A 16,943-nucleotide genomic window follows, 5' to 3' on the forward strand; every position below is an offset into this window, starting at 1 on the left:
TTTTCATTTCTAGAAGCATTGCACATTTTAAAATTTAAGTCTTGAACAATTTAATATGTATTATCTGATGGTACTCCGTCGTGCCTCCCTATTTTCATAATGTGTCTCTCTGATTTCTAGAGAGGTGGACATGACATCACATGATTTTGTGGTTGGTGCAGGATCAATATCTATTCTGGTGTTGTATCGTGCGGGAACGCCTTTACAATCCACTAGTTGAAATCTGAAGCTGGAAAATTCCTCTTACCGAAATGGAACACAGTATGTTAAACCCAGTGATGTCATGGATTATCTCATAGGGTGGCTCCAGGTCCCACGGCACCACCGTTCCTGTTAAATACCATGGGATTATTCCTTCACTAAACATTTCTTTGCTGAGGTGGGGTCATTGATGCAACATGTTTTTCGTAAACCAGAACTGGTGTCCTAATAGCAGTGGGCGGGTGGAACACTGACCAGAGAGCACTGTGTGGACCTCCAACACGGGTGGTGCCTTACCCAGTCTGTGTGCCACCTTCAGGAGAAAGAGGTGCATTTGCCAGTGGACGCATGGAAGCTGAGACATCATGAGCGGGAGGCAGTCGGCCATGTGTTATCCTTGATTTAATGTGGGCAACAAAGTAGTGTTGAGGGAAAAGCTTTTTTTGTTGACAAATGAAATATGTCCACCTTACTCAGTAACTGAAAGCCTTGAGGTGTCACTTAATTATCTCTTTGTCGGATGAGCGATCATGGAGCTTAGTTTGATAATTATAATTGAAATAACATGAGCAAGAAAAGATGTCGTAGACTCTGGGTCTGTCTTGTCCAGCAGGAGAGCAGACACAGCATTAAAATGCGAGAGAGGCTAATGTCCGGGAGGAGACAAGAGCCCCGATTATGGGTCCTTGTTCCATTTTTATTAGGATGAGGAGGTTTATAAGCGTGATGGATGTGCCCAACGAGACAATGAAACCGTGAACATTAACTCATGGGTGGGAGGGAAAGGCAGTTCTGAGGATATGTGGTGTTAGGGGTGTGGGTCAATGCAAAGCAAGGTCCTGGTGCCGGGCAGATGGCTGTTTATGGCAGGCATGAGGCGCCATGTCTGTTCATCTTAGCTAGCTTGGGGACAAGACAGAGCCTGCTACTTCAGGGTCAACAAGGCACCTTTCTTTTGCTAATCAGCTCCACTCTGGGCAACTTCCCCCTCAGTGGTCTATAGCCCCGGGTTGCCTGTTTACCTAATTTGGTTCTTCTTTCCTGTGCATACAGCTTTATGCTATAGTGCTAAATTGGGGTGCATTTCCACCCTAAATACCTACCTAATCTTGGATGCTTTCATCCTGAGGCTTCCTATCCCTAAGCCTTGTTAACCCATGGGTGAAAACTCAGGGAGTTCCTAAGCTTGTTCCCCACAAAAAGAGCCTTGTGCTCTCATCTGCTATAGTTGGTTTCATAATAAGTTATTAGCTGATTCCATATTTGAGATAATTTGTCATAGAATTGCAGAATTGTGATGTGCTCCGAAATGAAGATTCACATAGCAAAGTTCGGTATAATACAGCCTATAAACCGCCAGTCCAAGCTAGGCAAGAGAATTTTGAGAGACGTGTTTATGTGTTTAAAGTGCTGTCATATAAAAGAAGTAATAGCTATGTTCACGGTGTGGAAGTCTGAAAGAGGTGATATTGTTCTCTGTGGCTCTAGAAATTTAGGTCAGTGGTTATAAAATTGATTGGATTGAGAATCTCACCTCATTAGAGGGTAAGTTTGACTTTGTCCTCATTAATAGCTACCAAATGGGCTCTGTTGGGTTCCTATATTTTGCTTTCATAGTAAGAAAATTCTGGTCACCGTCAATGGTTGTAGAATGCATATATGTGGATATATACTCATATATGGGCGTATGCATACACAGCTATCCCCTGCTTCTCAAATTTCATGAACCGCTACTTTGCTTTTAGGAATGACCTACATTAGTACCTGTTTTCAATAACTGAGGGAAATCTGAGGAGGACTTTTACTTTTACAAAAAGGCGAAAGAAGGAAAAGAATGTTCAGTGTCGGTCCGCAACAAGCAGGCACAGGGGTGGCAGGCACTGGGCACCCCCCCTTTCCCTGGAACCACATCAGCATCGCCATCTCCAGCCCCCAGAGCCCAGGACCGTGTCTGTGCACATTGGGGCTTCTTCTCCACGTGTGTTGTGCGTCTGTTAGCAAGATGTGTCCTGAGGTATCAGAGAGGCCTACGACAGGTTGCTTTGGGTCTGGGAACGCTCAAGAACTTTCCACATAAATTAGCGGTACTTGTTGCTTTGCTTACACCATTCTGGTTTTTGAAAGCTTTCATCGGAAGGCTCTATTTCGGATAGCAGGGAAAGCGGTGCGTTTGTATACACACATGAATGTGTGTACGTGTGCATAAAAACGTCTGTATCTATGTACTTACTATTTTGAAATAATTTTAGACTTACAGAAGAGTTGCAAAGGCAGTAGAGACACTTGCCCGCACCTCCCCGGCCTCCCGGATGCCAACTCTCACACAACCATGAGAGCCACAAGGTCCACATTGTGGCTGTTGACGAAAAGCACAAACTATTCTTATCTCTTTGGTTTCCCCCTCGGTCCCTCTCCCATCCCGGGTCTGACAGGAAAGCACGTGGCGTGTGGCTGTCAGGTCACATGGCCTTCTCTGTGTCCCAGGACCTTAACGTTTGTCAGGAGTCCTGCTCAGTCTCTGTGGAGTGTTCTGCGAACGGTAGTTAGGCCGGATGGGCTGACTGTGGGGCTGGCATCGCTCCTGTCCGTACAGATTTCCTGCCTCTGCCCTACAAGCAACTACAAGGAGTGTCTATGTGTGCAACTCTGTCCACGTGCCCTGGCGGTTCCAGAAGGTACTGTCAGGCGCGTCCATACTCAGCGTTGTTACATCTTCTTAGAACACCGACCCCTTTATCATTAGGCGCTCGTATCATTCCCCTTGGTCTGAAGTCTACGTGGACTTTGAGGTAGCTACTCCCAGTCTCTTGTGGTTGGATTTGGCATGGTATCTCTTTGCCCAGCCTTTTACCTATCTGCGTGTTTATGCATAGAGTTTCTTATGAGAAGCATAGATTGGGTTTTTTTCTGTTGTAGCCACTCTGAGAGTCTTACTCTTTTAGCCGATGTGTTGAGAACATTCACGTTCGAGATTATCACTGACGTGATGGAATTAAAATCTCCCATCTTGCTACTTGTTCTCTGTTCTCTGTTTCTTTTTTTCCTGCTCTTTCCGCTTTCCTTTGAGTACACTGAGCACTTTTTAACGACTCTGGTTAATTTCCTTTATTATCTTGTTATTTACACATATTTAAAAACTTTTAGTGGTTGTCCAGGTGTTTACTGTACATTTTAATTAATCTCAGTCTGAAGTGCCCACACGGACGTTCAGGGCGTCACTCCCCTGATTCATCCCAGTCTTGGGGTCTCAAGCTCCTTTGTCCGTTGCTGCCTCGGGGCTGCTGTGGGGTTCACCCGTCCCACCTGCCCAGACCAGACACGTGATGGACAAATCCTTCTTCTGTGCCGGGCAGTGTCTCGTGCTGTGCTCCTCTCTGCCGGAACCAGGAACCTCCCTGGCCAAGTGCAGACGATGTAGACGCTGGCCAGAGAATAAGCTGTCTGTCTTCAGCCGTGATGGAGCCCCCATGGCGCCCCCTCCCACACACAGCCACCTCCCCAGCCTCTGGAGGCGGAGGGGTGCGGTGTTCCTCCCTGGCGGGGTGGAGCGGGTGGTGGGCTCGATGCGGGCAGCTTCTGTCCCCGCCAGTCCCGGTCTCACACGGCAGGAGGGAGCAGGTATGCTTGCTGAGCACCCGTGGTGGGGGCACGGGAGGGCTGGTGCTCTGGGCTCTACAGCAGCTGGTCCTGGGAGACCCTGGAGGCCCACACGTGGGGCATCTTAGGTCCTGTGTGTTCTGGGCCCTTGCAAAGTCCAGAGGACAGGGGGCTCCCTGGGCCCTCCCCAGCTCCAGACAAAGTGGACAGAGTCGTTCCCACAGCTAGTGAGGGGCACAGACACAGGACCACCCTGGGGCCGTCCCCTCCCACTGGATCGGGTCCGAGGAAGGGTTTGGGGACTTGGCGTTTGCATCAGATGCTTCTGCGCTTCTTGTCAACCCTGTTCTGCACTTAAGTAGCAGGAGATTGGAGGGACTTCAGTGTTCCTATGTTATGAATTTCAACTCATGTAATTCTGTCGGCCTTTTTCATTCATGAAAAACAGACACAACTAAACACTGACATCCTGTTTTGTGAGGCATAAGGTGTCAAAAGCCTCAACACTAGCGATACTGGGTTAGTGATGAATTCATCCTGGGAGAGGAGCACAGGTCAGCAGGACAGGGTAAGCCAGCAGCCGGATGGCTTTTCTCTTGGCCTTAACGTCTGCTTTTCTTTGCTGATACTTCCAAAAGCCTCTTGTAGTTGGCTAGCAAGGCAGATCTGCATCGTGTCTGAGCCGCTTTTCTGTAATAGCCTTTAGGAACTATTAAAAGCGATGTGCTTTGTGTCACATTGTTTAAATTCCAAACGCAGTAAGTAAGTTGATGGGTTTTTATCTGTTAAAGAAATGGAGTTATATATACTTTTGGTTTTAAATAATGTAAAAGGTACTTTTTATGTATCTCGAGTTACGGTACACACAGAGAAAAATACAAGAATGTAAAAGATGCATACTTTTACGAGGTTTTTTTTGTTGATTTTTAGTTGAATACATGTCTCAGCAAACCCAGAGATCTGTAAATATTAATATTTATTTGTATTATTGTCTGATCTTATATAAATATTAGTATTTATTTGTATTATTGTCTGATCTTATATAGTGCAACACACTCTGCCCTAAACTGTTTCCAAAGAATCCAGTTAAAATGTATTTCCACGTTCCTCAAGGTGCTCAAATTTACCCACAGATTTTGGATGGGTGGTAGGAAAGCGAGGAGGAAAGGGAATATTCGTTATAGGAATTATTTTTAACTGCGTTTAGTTATAAATGGAAAACAGAGTGATTTCTAAAACTAGATGAATTTAATGTGTTTCTTCTTTTAAGTTAAAACATACCCAGCTAAAGATTAATTATAGTAACACATATTAAAACTATCTCCTTCCAGACATCTGGGTGGTTCAGACGGTTGAGCATCCGACTCTTGAGTCTGGCTCAAGTCATGATCCCAGGGTCACGGGATCGAGCCCCGCATCGGGCTCTGTGCTGGTCATGGAGCCCGCTTGGGATTCTCTCTCTCTCTCCCTCTCTCCCTGCCCCTCCCCTGCTCACACATGCTCAGTCTCTTTCTCTCTCTCTCTCAAACAACAACAACAACAACAAACCTATTTTCTCCTTCCAAAGCCTCAGTGAAGCGACGGCACAGAAATTCTATCCTTCTGGAGAACAGCACCCCTGATGTGGGTGCTGGCCGGGCGAAGTCGGTCAGGCAGGTGAGGCAGGGCCCAGCTGTCTGGGCCACAGCGGAGGCTTTCTGGATGTAGCTGGGCCCCTGTCTCTGTCCCGAGACCCCGCGGTGAGGCCGCAGCCCCAGCACGCAGCTCCGAGGACGCGGTGCTGGGCACACCTGCTTCCACCTCCTTCCGGCCTCAGCCCCACAGACCTGCACGCGGCCCTCCGTGCAGCGCGGGAACCTCACCGCCTTCTGGGCACCTGGGCGGACGTGCGCCAGCCTCTCCGCACCTCCTCTCCGGACGATGTCCGCGCAGCTTTAACCAGTAATCCGTGCCGCTTCCTCGATGGGAGATGATCACGCGTGGTTGTGCACCTGCCGCCCTGCAGTCCCACTTTTATGACGCGTGTGTGTTTCTCCAGGTCGCCGCTCTGGCAGGGGCTCCCACGGCCCGAGGGAAGGGGCCTGAGGCGCCAGAGACAGAGCGCCCGCTTTCAGCGGAACCCCAGCAGGACACAGTTCTCCGCACACGTGTGTTGGAACTCACTTTTCGCCGCCATCGTCACGGAGTGCAGAGGGCTCGGATGCCCCAGGGAGCACGGACCCAGTGAGCGCCGACGGCCCCCTGCAAGGCCCATGGAGGTCTCGGAGTCTGCAGGGAGCATGCGTGGATGGAAGCGCAGGCAGGGGAGGGCGTGCTCAGCCGGGACGAGCAGGGCGCCGGGTGGGGAGCACCCCTGGCCCGCAGCCCGTCCTCCGCCTCTCGGACGGACGGCCGCCAGTCTCTGCCTCCGGCCTCACAGCCACGCTGCCCAGCAGAGAGGGCTGCGTCCACGTACCAGGAGGGACGGCTTTCAGCTCCAAACCACAGAAGCCTGCCGAGCGTCAGCCCAACGCGAAGATTTGTCCTGGTAACAGGGAATCCAGAAGTCAGGAGTCGGGGTGAAACCACAGCCGTGGCTCCTTCCGGCTTCCCACTTGTCTGCCCCGTGCCCCGCTTCGTCCTCACAGCCGACTGTCCGGGGCGGCGAGAGGGGAGAGTGAGGGCAACAGCCAGCGTGGTCGAGTTCATCCCTGGAAAGCCACAGCTGTCTAGCAAGTCGTGTCGGAACGCTACCAAAATCACAGCCCTAGCTGTAAGAGAAGCTGGCAGATTTGGTTTATGGAACTTCACCTTTTAAACCTGGGCACTGGGATGAGCCTCAGAGAAACAAGCCTGATGGGGAAAGAGTAAGATTGCATGTTCTAGTTCTGAGCCCCCTAGGGTCTGCGCGGATCGCCCCCACGGCGGTCGCAGGCCGGCCCCCCTCTGGGACTTCTGGATCCTCCGCCGGTCCAGGGCCCCCGCTCACGAGGCGTCCGGCACCAGGGACACTGCTGATTCTAAAAGTCCCCTTCCTTGGACCCGCCTTCCTGACTTTCTTGACATTCTTTGGTTTCACGTTTTCAGCCCCCACAGAAGCCTTGTGTTTCCCTCCCTCCCTGTGATGTCGGGGTTTCTCCGGGTTCTGGCGTGTCCGAGGTTGATCGTTGACCTACAGATGGTTCTCTTCCCGACCCAGACCTCCACGCTCAGTCCAGAACCACACGTGCAGCTGGATGTCTGATTTTTCACTTAGAAGTCGCGACACAAAGGACATCACGTCTTCCACCCCAGGACCAAACCAACTTTTCTAAGCGTTAGTATCTCCTTCAAATGGCTGTCGGCCCATCCGTTAGGCAACGCAAGCCAGGGACAGAGGGGCCGCCTGTCCACCTCCCGACTCCGGGAGGCCTCCTGTCACCCCCGTGAGGATCCACGGAACCACCACGGTGGCCTGCAAGGCATGGGTGTCCGCACGCCCCTCCACAGCCACACACCCATCTCCCTGCCGGCCCAGGTGTGTGCCCTGTGTGTGCCCTGAGCTGGGCTTTTGTTGCCCGGCTCTCGCTTGCTGCTGTGGAGCCGGTCGCTATCCGGCTTCTGGGACACCGGGGCCAGAGGGTGCAGATGTGCAGGCTCATTGTGGCTCGGACATACATTTATTTTATTTTTAAACGTTCTTATTTATGGACAGAGCCAGAAAAGAGAGAGAGCCAGTGGGAGTGAGGAGCAGAGGGAGAGAGCATCCCCAGCAGGTTCCATGCTCAGCACAGAGCTGGACGCAGGCTCGATCCCATGACCCTGGGTTCACGCGGAAATCAAGAGTCAGGTGCGACCGAGCCACCCAGGCGCCAGATGTAGATTTCTGGCATAAATTCAGATGCAAATTTCTAACTGCACGCTGGACTCGGCCAGATGACTCGGCTCTACCTACTGCTGGCAGAACCCAGGAGAAACCCCCTGAACAGGCCAGGGTTTCCGAGCAAGCTTGGGCACGATGCAGGGCTTACGCAGCGTGCCTGTGCCCGTGCAAACCCGTTGCACGCTGCGCTTGGCGCCGGCCAAGGTGCAGCCCGTGCCCGCACTCCCCTCGCCGGCAGGGCAGGAACGCAGCCACCCCATCAGAATACACAAGTGTTTTATTCCCCTTCTCATTTATTTTTGATCCGACTCTTTGTGTTAAAAGTTAGGAGATACGTGCAGTGTCCGCGGACCCTGAGCTTCACAGCTTCTCTGCTTGGCCCCGGGGACGGCAGAGGACCCACGTGTGCTGGGGGCCCACAAGTCCTCGTCTGTTGGCGTGTCTGGAGGCTGCCTGCCCTTTGTCTGAGGTGCTGGCCACGTGCTGGCCACAAAACCAACACGTGCTTCCCAAGCTCCTCCCAAACCGGGGTCAGGGCTGCCCACCCAGCGCTTTGCGGCTCCTCCTGGGATTCTGGGCTTTTCCTGAGTCTCTGAGCGCATGAAGCCTTCAGCACGTAGTTGAAGCAGAGTGTTTTTTCAGGCACCGATATTGTCTTACCTGTGACTTTGCCGGACTTCTCCACGGAAAGCACGTGATAAATATTAGCAACTGTTTATTTAACAACTGCTGGCTACCAAGTAGCCAAACACAAGGAGCCCCTGCCTCCCCGAATCGCCAGCAGCACCTGCTTACCCCGGACGCTCCGCGGGGAGCTTACGCACACGGTCCCGCGCCCGGCTTGGCTTTGGGCACAGTGTTGGAATGTCACAGCGTTGGGCAGCCCTTGGCTGAGTTCCAAGTTGCCCAATATGTTTCATTTGTTCTGAATCCACCAAGAATGAGAAATCTGCACCCCGGTCCCCGGTGGCTCCTGGGACCTGCAGGGACCAGAGAGGAAGAAGCACACAGACACGTCGGGGGCCAGGATCTCACCTCATGGCGGTGAGTCCCCTCGGTGGGTGTCACGATCCTCCTTGTAGGAGACACAGTTAATTTCACATGCCACCTATTCTGAGCAAACACTCGATAGGAAAGCAATAAAAGTATAGTAAGTACACGTGTGGCCATCGGTGGGACGGGAGTCAACACTGGCACACGTTTTCTTGGGACACCATGCCCAACAGTGGGGTCTGCGGCCTGTCGGTGTCGTTCTATAGATTTGTTTTTAAATCCCCTTCCCTTGTTCTTAAAAATACATCGATTTCTATCTCTAACAACAAGGCTTCTTCCTGGAAATAGAGCCCAGTCATACCAGCAGTCGCCAGGGCCTTTGGACCCACCTGCTGTCTGCTCCCGAAAGGCTGACTTACTTTTTCCCCATGTTATGTGTCTGAGGACTGAGGCCTCAGGTCGGAAAACTCCCTGAGACAGAACAGCAGCCGTGGTGCTGGGATCTCAGTCTTGGCAGTCTGACCACAGGCACGGCTCTTTCTCCTAGGAGGCCCTGCCCACACGGCCCAGCTCTTTTGTAGCCCCAGGAGAGTCTTTGCTGAAGGGCAGGTCACATAGTTTTCTGAGTCTGCAATGCAGCGATTACCTAGGGTCGAGATGAAGGATTCTGGAAGAGAGGCAGCTGGGATCTCTTGGTCAATTCCCAAATATTTCTATAGCTACGGTATATTTATTAAGGCCCACGGCGATGGTCAAAATTCCAGCTAGGGGTGTGGAGAACTCGGCGTGACCCCGGTCCCTCGCTACCCTTAGTTCAGCGGGAGCCGCTCTAGGGCTATGCATCATCGCCAGATAGGGGATGGAGAGGCCCACGTGTCATGTTACTTTCTGTGGGCCACCTAGAGCTCTGGGGATGGGGCCGGCTGGGAACCCCAGCCACCCGCCGGCCAGTCTGTGCATTAATGCAGCTGCCGGGACAGGCGCTCACGCACAAAGCTCACGGTGGGGTGTGATTTCACCACTGCTTTAAGGTCGCCCCTGAAAATCTGGTTTTCATCATTTCTCAAGTGCGCGCTTTTAAATAAAAAAACATTTAGCGTCAGGTGCCTCTGTTGGTCTCTGTTCCATGCAGTGGGTCTGTTCAGAGGAGGTGCTGAGGGAAGCCAGGTGTCCTGTGCTTTCAATCAACCCGGGGAACCCCAAATAGTGTTCTTCTCGGCAGGAAGGCCGGGGGCTCTGGGGCTCACAGTCCCCGCTCCAGATGGGCCCCAGCTCTTCCCTCCACTCCAGTCAGTGTTCCCTGGTCAAGACATCCCCCAGCTCTCCGCAGGGACCCCTTCAAACACCTGCAGTTTTCTTCAAACTGTAGACGCGTCCCCTCGTCTCTTATCCTGTGAGCAGGACGTCACTCGTGTGTGACCAGAAGACCGTGGCTGTTTGACGGGCCGTCTGCAAATGCCTGACAGCACACGACCTTCCCCACATGCTCACTCCCCCATTTTCCTTCGTTTTTTAAGGTTTTTAAGCTGACATGTAGCCTAGACATAAAATTCACTTGGGTGGGGTGTGTGGCTCGCTGAATATTTACATACCCACGTGACTGACACCTGGGCCACCATGTAGAGCGTTCCAGCTCCGGAAAGTCCCTCATCACATTCCTGGTCAGCACCCTCTCCTCACACCCAGACGTGACCACGGTTACAGCCACCCACTAGCCTTGTCTTTTCTGCTGCTTCTTATAAGCGGACTAAGCCAGCACGTGTGCAATCGGTGGTCCAGATGCGTCCACTGAACACGGTGTGTGTGTGTCCGCCCTGTTGTCACTTTAATTAGCTTCTTATGGGTCCTGCTATCCTGTCACGTGGATGTGCCACATTTTCCATTGTCCCGTTTAATGGCATTGGGCCTATTTTTAGTTCGGGAATCCTATGAATAAAGCCGAGATAAATATAAGCACAATTTTGATGGAGAGATGCGCTGGGCTTTCTTGTTTTTGTTTTTTTGTTTTTGTTTTTGTTTTTTTTTTTGGATGGTGTTGATTTTCTATCATTGTGTGACAAATTCCTACAGACATTGTAGGTATTTATGATCTCATAGTTGCTGTAGTCACAAGTCAGGCTCTGCCCAGCTGGGTCCTCTGCTCAGCGGGTCCCAGAGCCGTGGGCAAGGTGCCAGCAGGCCATGACCTTTCTGGAGCTGAGAGTGTCCCAGGTTGCATGGTGGTTGTCACGCAGGTCCTAGAAGTTGTGGGACAGGCCCTCAGACACTACCTGGAACCCCTGCCATGTGGCCTTCGCCTCAGCTGGACGAAGTCACAGAAGTATCCTGACTGTGACGTCTACCTGTGCTGTAGATGATCAGTCCGAGGCGGTGACATCTGTCACCTCTGACAAAAGACACAGTAGGAGGCAAGTCACAAGCTCAGGGCACTCGAGGAGAGAGTCAGCACCAGGAGGTAGGAGGTGACATTGGGTCACCTCGGTGTCCACCCGCCTCACGTGTATGTGCTCCTGCCGTTGAAATGGTAGAATCAGCAGGTCGGCCTACATCTTGCCTCAGTGACCCTGACGGCAGCCAAGTGCATGCACTGACTTTCTTTCCAGCGGTGTGTCAGAGTGGAGGGCCATCCCGGCTTTCCCAGCGCAGGGGTTGACAGCTTGGGTGGTGTTGTTTTTATTAAAAATTTTTTTGAAAATTAATTTATTTTTTAAGAGACAGGGAGCATGGGAGAGGCAGGGAGAATGGGAGAGAGAGAATCCATCCACACCGTCAGCACAGAGCCCAGTGCGGGGTTCAAATCCGTGCACTGTGCACTGTGAGGTCATGACCTGAACTGAAATCTAGAGTCACTCAGGTGCCCCTTCATGTTTTTAATTCGCTCCTGTAGTGGATGAGTTAGAGTGTCCCTGATGACGTTGAACATGGTTCCAGACTCTTATCAGCCACTTGGATGTGTTTTTCAAGGTACCCGCTCCATTCTCTCTCATTTCTGAAGTGCCCACAATGCTGAAGGAAAGTGATATTCTACACGTATGTGTGATGCCTGGAAATTCCCCATAAGTGGTGGAAAATAGGTTGTTTCAATCAGTCAACCCTTATACTGGCAAATATATAAAATGCTAAAACTATTCTAGGGTACTATCCCTGGGGACATGACTGAGTACGTAGGAAACAGAAATAGTGTAAAATAAACGATTGGAATTTATAAGTAAATTTAGTAAGATTAGACACCACAAAGTCAACATATGGAATAAATCGCGTTTGTATACACCAACAACAGTGAAAACACAGATACAAAAAGAGAAATTAAATTTAGATGTTGATAATATTTACAAAACAATAAAAAACTTCAGCAGGAAAAAGTCTAGGGAAGATGTACAACACACACACACACACACACACACACACACCATCACTGACAGAAATTTAAAAATACAACACGGTGGGATGTGTCAGGGTCGTGATCTGAAGATTGAACACAATCCCAGTCAACATACAGACTCTATTTCTGTGAAAACAGATGATATTAAAACGCACGTGGAAATGCAAAGAGAGGCAACCTTGACCAAGGGAAACCAGAAAGGACTCCCGCTGCTCGCTACTGAGACTTATTGCAAATGTACAACCATTAAAGCAGCATGGTGTTGCACGAGAAGAGACCAGAGCAAGCACAGAGACATGCCTGTGCATGCTCGTGTGCTGGTTTATTAAAAAAGGCAAAGCGTAGGTCATCTGCTGACACACAGCAAAAATACATAATTTGACCCTTATCCGAATCCTCTCCCAATTGCAATTTCTGGTTGATCGTCTATCTACGGCATAAAGAACATCTCTGTGAACTTGAGGTAGGCAGGGTTTTTTCAAGCAGACCTACAAAATATTAACGATAAATGGGAAAATGATACCCTGGTTTATATAAGAATTACTGGCTTTGTTCATCAGAGAAACCCCACCATAAGAGGGTTAAAAAGGTAAGTCTCAGAAGATGTTTGTCTCCCACCAACCGATCAGGAACTGGTGTGGGGGTTGTAGGCAAACTACCAATCATACGAGATAGAAAATGCAGGGTGAAAGTGGGCGAGTTCTCCGGTCACCCCAATAAACGGGTGAAAACGTGTCTGTGTCCTCGATGGTCACCAGGGACAAGCATGCCGAACCCAGAATGAGGTGGTGATGGGTGGTGCCAGTCACGGCGGGGCTGGGGCCCAGGACCCCATTGCAAGGCTTGTGGGGAGCAGGCACCTCTCTTCTGGAAGACGGTCAGGTGTTTCCTACTAAATGTCCATGCTGCACCCCAAGACCAGCGAGGTCACTTTCAGGGGAAAACCTGTCTTAGGACAGGGACCCCCAGAAGCCCCTCCTTGTCCAAGAATTCAATTTAAACTCATTTACTTAAATGGTGTTTCCAAGATATTGTGCATGGAAACTATCATCACGTGGTATGGTAAGTATATGTCGATAAAAATATCTCAAAATTTAAAAAATTGGGGCACCTGGGTGGCTCAGTTGGTGAGGTTTCCGACTCTTGATCTCGGCTCAGGTCTTAATCTCAGGGACATGAGTTCAAGCCCTGTGTTGGGCTCCACACTGGGCATGAAGCCTACTTTAAAAAAGATTAGAAACTAATTAAAAATAAATGGGAAGTGTCCCGAGAGAAGCTGGTAACCGATGGGATAAGATGGAAAATGCCAGACAAGGACAGGATTTCAGGATGACACCTGGCCTCAGCCTGGCGAATCAATGCTTGGAGACACTCGTTGCCTCCTGGAATCCACGCGGCCTTGGCTGTGCGTGTGAAAGCCAGTGACACTGATGCCAAAGGGTACGCTTTGCCCCTGCGTTCTGGAAACACAGCCCACAGAGAAAAATTGACTGGCAGAAGCAAGGACGAACCCTGTCTGAAAATCATCATCATCACCACGACCCCTTCTAGGTCACTCAGCCAGAGCAGTCTTTCCTACGGGGGCTTAATGCCACGCAGGACCTGAAAACGAGGTCCAAGTCGTGACAGTACTGAACACGTTCCCCAGTGTGGGATCGCTCGCCTGTACTGCTCAGGCTCAAGCACGCCTTCTGAATTTGTCCCTTCATTTCCAGTTCCCACCCCTTTGAGATCCGTGGGGGACTCACGGAGACTGGAACCCCTGCATTTTTCTCATTCATCTAAAACTACCTGAAATTCGCGGGTGGGCCAGTGGGCACTTACTCCACTGAGAACGTTCAAAATTATCCCAGACGCTAACCCAGACCTTGCTGCCTGGAGACTACAAGGAAATGGGAACCACCTCTAACCCCCACCACACCGCCTCCACGCACAACAAAAAGATGCTGCTGATTTTCAAAAATTACATTAGGCGAGTGGTGAGAACTGAGAATTTGATGGGCTATAGTGTAACTATTTTAAGCCCCTTTGCCTGTTTTATGTGCAGTGAAGTGATTCAGATGGGAAAGTATTGAATTTTGGCAAATGGGATGTGGGGCAGGCATGGCTTGCGGGAGGGGCCACATCATGCTGTAGACTCCGTGGCCCGGCGTCTGACATTAACCCTCTGCCATCCGCCGGCGACACTGGCCCTTGTTAAGTGCTGGTCTTTGTGACTCTCTGGGAAGGACTCTTTCCTTCTCTGCTCTGAATCTTTTTTTTTTTTTTTCTTTCTCTCAGTCTTTACATAAGAAAGTTGGTGACTTTTCTCGATTTCTGTGGGTGGGGGGGGGAAAGAACAGATCTAAGTGAAGTCATTGTGGGAACAATACCATTTTGGCTGTGTTTACGCCAAGCAAGTGATTCCTGGTGCTGCTTTCTGTGGTCTGATCTTTTCATTCTGTGGTAAAAGCATCTTACAAAATGGAGCAGGAACTTTCTGAGTCAACGGACAAGTGAGATTCAGATTCTGAGAGCGTCAAGCCGTTTGCGTCTCTGAACACCAGTCTCTTGCAGCTAATCCAACCACTGTAAAGACTAGTTACCTTTTTTGAATTACTGAAGTATTTTTTCTTTTTTAAAAATTGAAGCGTAATCAACACGCAGTGTTATGTTAGCAGACACATAGTGTACAATATGGTGATTCAACGTTCGGCCCATCACTCAGCGCCCGTCACGACCAGGGCAGTCACCCCACATTGTTACGATACTATTGACGGTGCCCCCTGGTTTGTCATCCCTGTGACTTGCTTATTTTATCACTGGAAGTTCATACCCTCTTAATCTATTCCCTTTATCTACATCACCCCTTTCTCCACCCACCTCCCCTCTGCAAAATGCCAGTTTGCTCTGTTTTCAAGAGTCTATTTTTTGTTTGTTTGTTCATTTATTTGTTTTGTTTTTAAATTCCATGTATGAGTAAATCACACAGTTTGTCTTTCTCTGTCTGACTTATGTCACTTAGCCTAACGCCTTTTGGGCTCATCCATGTTGTCACAAATGGCAAGATTTCATTCTTTGTTATCTCTGTCATATTCCATTATATATATAGACCACATCTTTATCCATTCGTCAGTCAATGAACACTCGGGATCTCTCCATAGTTTGGCTATTGTAAAAAATGCTGCTATAATCATTGGGGTGCATGTTCGTCTTCAAATCAGCATTTTTGTATTCTTTAGATAAATACTTAGTAGTACAGTTGTGGGTCATCGGGTAGTTCTATTTGTGACTTTCTGAGGAACCTCCACACCGTTCTCCAGACCGGCTGCACCAGTTTGCATTCCCACCAACAGTGCCGGAGGGTTCCTCTTTCTCCGCATCCTTGCCAACACCTGTTGTTTTCTTGGGTTGTTAATTTTAGCCATTCTGACAGGTGTGAGGTGGTATCTCATTGTGGTTTTATTTATATTTCTCTGATGATGAGTGATGTTGAACATCTTTTCATGTGTCTAAAGTAGGGGAGATATTTTGACAGTGTTTTTAATTTAACAAAACACAACATAGATTTGTGCTTTAGAGTTTACAAAGCATTCTCTCTTTTTGTATATTTGTGTTTGTATTTCCCTGATGATGAGTGAGGTTGAGCAACTTCCCATGTGTCTGTTGGCCATCTGGATGTCTTCTTTGGAATAGTGTCTATTCATGTCTTCTGCTCAGTTCTTAACTATATTGTTAATTTTTTGGGTGTGGGTTTGATAAGTTCTCTATAGATTTTGGATATTAACACTTTATCTGATATGCCATTTGTAAATATCTTTCATTGGTTGCCTTTAGTTTTGCTGATTGTTTCCTTCACTGTGCAGGAGCTTTTTATCTTGATGAGGTCCCAGTAGTCCATGTTGGCTTTAGTTTCCCTTGCCTCCGGAGACAAGCCTAGTAAGAAGTTGCTCTGGCTAAGGTCAAAGAGGTGGCTGCCTGTGTTCTCCTCTAGGATTTTGATGGTTTTGTGTCTCACATTTAGGCCCTTCATCCATTCTGAGTTTATTTTTGTGTATGGTGTAAGAGAGTGGTCCAGGTTCATTTTAAAATGTTTGTTAACATTTATTTATTTTTGAGAGAGAGAGTGAGACAGAACGTGAGCAGGGGAGGGTCAGAGAGAGGGAGACACAGAATCGGAAGTAGGCTCCAGGCTTTGAGCTGTCAGCACAGAGCCCGACACGGGGCTCAAACCACGAACCATAAGAACATGACCTGAGCCTAAGTCGGACGCCAGACTGACTGAGCCACCCAGGTGCCCCTCAGGTCCATTTGTCTGCATGTCGCTGTCCAGTTTTCCCAGCACCATTTGTTGAAGAGACATCTTCCATTGGATATTGGATTTTTCCATTGGATATTCTTTCCTGCTTCGTCAAAGATTAGTTGGCCATGTATTCAATGGTCCATTTCTGGGTTTGCTATTCTGTTCCTTCGATCTATGTGTCTGTTTCTATGAAAGTACCATACTGTCTTGATGACTAGAGCTTTGTAATATAGATTGAGGTCCAGAATCATGATGTCTCCAGTTTCATTTTTCTTGTTTAGGATTGCTTTAGCTATTTGGGTTCTTTTGTGGCTCAATACAAATTTTAGGATTGGAATATTACTTAGCCATTCAAAAGAAAGAAATCTTCCCATTTGTAAGCACATGGATAGAGCTAGAATGTATTATGCTAAATGAAATCAGTCAATTAGAGAAAGGTAAATATATGATTTCACTCTTATGTGGAATTTAAGTAACAAAACAGATGAACACATGGGAAGGGAGGAAGGGAAGAGAGGGAAATAAACAACAAGAAACTCTTAATGACAGAGAACGAATGGAGGGTTGGTTAATGGAGGGAGGAGCATGGGGGATGGGCTAAATGGGTGACGGGGATTAAGGAGGGCACTTGTTGGGATGAGCACTGG

The sequence above is a fragment of the Acinonyx jubatus genome, chromosome B2, assembly GCF_027475565.1.
Source record: "Acinonyx jubatus isolate Ajub_Pintada_27869175 chromosome B2, VMU_Ajub_asm_v1.0, whole genome shotgun sequence".
In the NCBI taxonomy this organism is placed as follows: domain Eukaryota; kingdom Metazoa; phylum Chordata; class Mammalia; order Carnivora; family Felidae; genus Acinonyx; species Acinonyx jubatus.